At 38.5% G+C, this 3,285-nt stretch overlaps 1 pseudogene; it reads right to left on the bottom strand.

Moving 5' to 3' along the window:
* LOC102867230 overlaps positions 1-3,285 on the bottom strand; it is a 72,182-nt pseudogene that overhangs the window by 66,944 nt on the left and 1,953 nt on the right.

Here is a 3,285-nt window from a genome sequence, read left to right as displayed (position 1 = left end):
TGTCATAGCAGGAGTCCAGAGCAAAAGCTGCATAGTGGAGTGGACCTGGGGGGAAGAATTGTAAAACAATTAAAGAATTTTACTTTTCAAAAAGAAGAGTGTATGGGGTGGGGAGGGGTGGGCAGGGAGAAAAGTACAACAATGAATGAATGGAAATATAAAGTCTCTGTAGATTTTCATTAAAATTAATAATAAAAAAGGAAGGAAAAATTGTTATTTTTTATTATTATTGTTGTTGTATTCCATTCGGTCAAGACTGGTCCAGAGATGACCCTTCCTTGGGTTTTCAGAACCAGTAAATCACATGAGAGGAAACTGCCTATCTTTCTCCCATTTGAACCACAGGCCTATGACTGGCAGCACAGCTTCCTACTACTAGGTCCCCAGAGCTTCCAGTGCATTGTATAATTATATAAATAGACGTATAAGTGCATATACCTCAAAACTGTGACTTAAATGATTTTAAGTATACAACAAGTGACAATAATTACACTAAAGATGAAATGTAATAATTATCACTACCCACTTCTAACACTTTCTATACCCTGAATCAGGGATTCAGGATGTCTTAAAAACTATATTCTTCATTCAAATCTTCCTCCTGTTTTGGTAACCTCTGATCTTTTGTCTCCAGACATTTTCCTGTTCTAGATAACTTCATTTGGGACATCAGGTGGAATGGTTATAAGAAGTTGCACTGCCACCCAAGACAAGCTGTTCAAAGCCACTAGCTACTCTATGGGAGAAAGATGAGAAATCTCCTCCTGAGTGACTTATAGCTTCTGAACACTTGCTGGAGGGTCAGCTATGCTTGTATTCCAATTCAGTAGCACATAACAATGCCACCAAAAAACTTCATATAAGGGAGATCATATAATGTCTCTCCATTTATACCTATTAAGTGATTTCTGTCACTTAGCATAACTTGTCAAGGTTCATACATGTCTTAATAGGTGTCAGAACTTTGTATCTCCATGTTGTTGTTGTTGCTGTTATGTGTGGTCAAGTCACATGCAACTCATATCAACCCTATGTACAATAGCTCTGAAGCCTGCTCACTGATTCCCACACACCTACCACCATTGACCCAGTTACTAAATCAATCCATCTCTTCTGGGGTCTTCCTCTCCTGTACTTTCTTTCCACTTTTCTGAGAATATTGTGCTCCTTCAAGGATTGGTCCCTCTTGGCCACATGCCCTCAGTATGTGAAATGGGGCTTCAATATCCTAGCCTCTAAGGAGAAACTTGGTTTCACTCTCTCCAAGACAGACCTATTTGTTTTCTTGGCAGCCCACGGTATGTTCAGGACTTTTCTCCAGCACCACAGCTCAAAGGCATAAATTCTTCTGTCATCCTTAGTCATTCTCCAGCTCTCTGATGCATAGCAAATAATAGCGAAAAGCATGGCCTGGATCAGACTCACTTTAGACTCTAGACTAACATTGTTGCTCAGTACTCTGGAAGGGTCCCTGACAGCAGGGAAATTGCTTTTACAATGCAATTTGACTTTTGATTTCCTGACTGCTAGTTCCAAGAGTCTTAATTGTGAAGTCAAGTGAGCTGAAAATAACAACCTCTCAATCTATCATGGTGTTGCCAATTGACCCAGGGATGAGAATCTTTGTCTTCTTGATGTAGAGCTTCAATCCACGTTGAACATTACAGTCCTTGACCTGCTGCAGCAAGTGCTTCAAGTTGTGTCATCTGTGTAACGTAGGTTGTTGATGAATCTTCCCCCAGGACTGATGCCACTTTCCTCTTCATAAAGCCCAACCTCCCAAATTATCTGTTTGACATAAAGATTGAAAAGGTATGGAAACAAGAATATCTTTAACCCATTCCTTTCCTGATTTTGAACTATGCAGTGTTTCCTTGCTCTGTTCTGAGGATTGCTTCCTGGTCTGAGTATAGGTTTCACATGAGTACAATCAATTGTTCTGAGATTCCTATTCTCCTCAAAGTTAGCCAGAATTTGTTGTGATCCACACAGTCAAAAATGCCTTTGCATGTTCAATGAAACATAGATAGACTTTCCTTACTACTCTGTTTTTGGCCAACATCCATCTAACGATGGCGAAAAGGTCTCTAGTTCCTTGACCTTTTCTGAACCCAGCTTGTATGTCTCATAGTTCTCTGTCAATGAACTGTTCCAGTTGTTTTTGGAAAATCTTCAGCAGGATTTTGCTTGTGTATGATATTAACAATATTGTTCAACAATTTTCCACACTCTGTCTGGTCACCACTTTTTTTGAATGGGAGTAAATAAGGATCTCTTCCAGTCCATTGGCCAGGTAGTTATCCTCCAGAATTCTTGGCACAACCTGGTAGGCACATGCAGGGAAACATCTGTTTGTTGAAATATGTCAGCTGATAGTCCATCAATTCCTGTGGCCTTATTTTTTGCCAAGTCCTTCAGAGGAACCTGAACTTCCTCCTTCATCACCACTGCCTCTTGATCATATGTTGTTTCTTGAAATTTTTCTGTCAGTCAATTTTTTTTTCCATGACTCTGTTTACTCCTTACATCTTCTTTTAATACTTCCTGGATTATTAAATATTCTGCCCAAAGCAACCTTAAGTATTGAACCTAGTGGATAGTATTTGTTATTTTTGCTATTTAGTTTCTTCAGTTTAAGAAATGACAAGTGAATTTAGCCCTTTTCATCTTTGGATTCCAGCTCCTTGTACATTACTTTGTAACACTTTGTCTTCCCAAGTGGCCCTTTGAAATATTCTAATCAGCTTCATAACTTCTTGATTTCTTTCCTTTGCTTTTGCTTTTTGACACTCTAGTGCGATATTTAGAGTTTCTTCTGACATCCATCCATTTTTCATTGTAATGACTTTTTTCATTCTTCATGAATGATATTCTTGATATGTTCCCACAGCTTATCTGATTTTCATTCATTAGTGTTCAGGACCTAAACCTGTTTCGGTGTTGGTTTTTAAATTCAGGGGGAATAGTTGTTGTTGTTATGATTTGACCTTCTTTAGCTTTACTTTGAGCTTGTATATGAGTGTTGATAGTCTGGTCTGCAATCAATACCTGGCCTAGTTTTTACTGCTGATACTGAGCTTCTCCAATGATTCCTCCCACTGATGTAATTGATCTGATTCCGGTACATACTATAGATGAAATCCATGTGTATAGCCTGTGTTCATGTTTCTTATAAAAGTTTTTGCAATGGATAAATCATTGACTGTGCAGAATTCCATTCTTGGTGAAATGAGATGGGTTGGTATGGGACATTTTTAATCAGATGATCTTATGATTTACTATGCC

This window comes from Elephantulus edwardii, unplaced genomic scaffold (genome assembly GCF_000299155.1).
Source record: "Elephantulus edwardii isolate Elephantulus edwardi_28Jun2011 unplaced genomic scaffold, EleEdw1.0 scaffold00021, whole genome shotgun sequence".
Taxonomy (NCBI): domain Eukaryota; kingdom Metazoa; phylum Chordata; class Mammalia; order Macroscelidea; family Macroscelididae; genus Elephantulus; species Elephantulus edwardii.
This window is presented reverse-complemented; position numbering and strand designations above follow the sequence as displayed.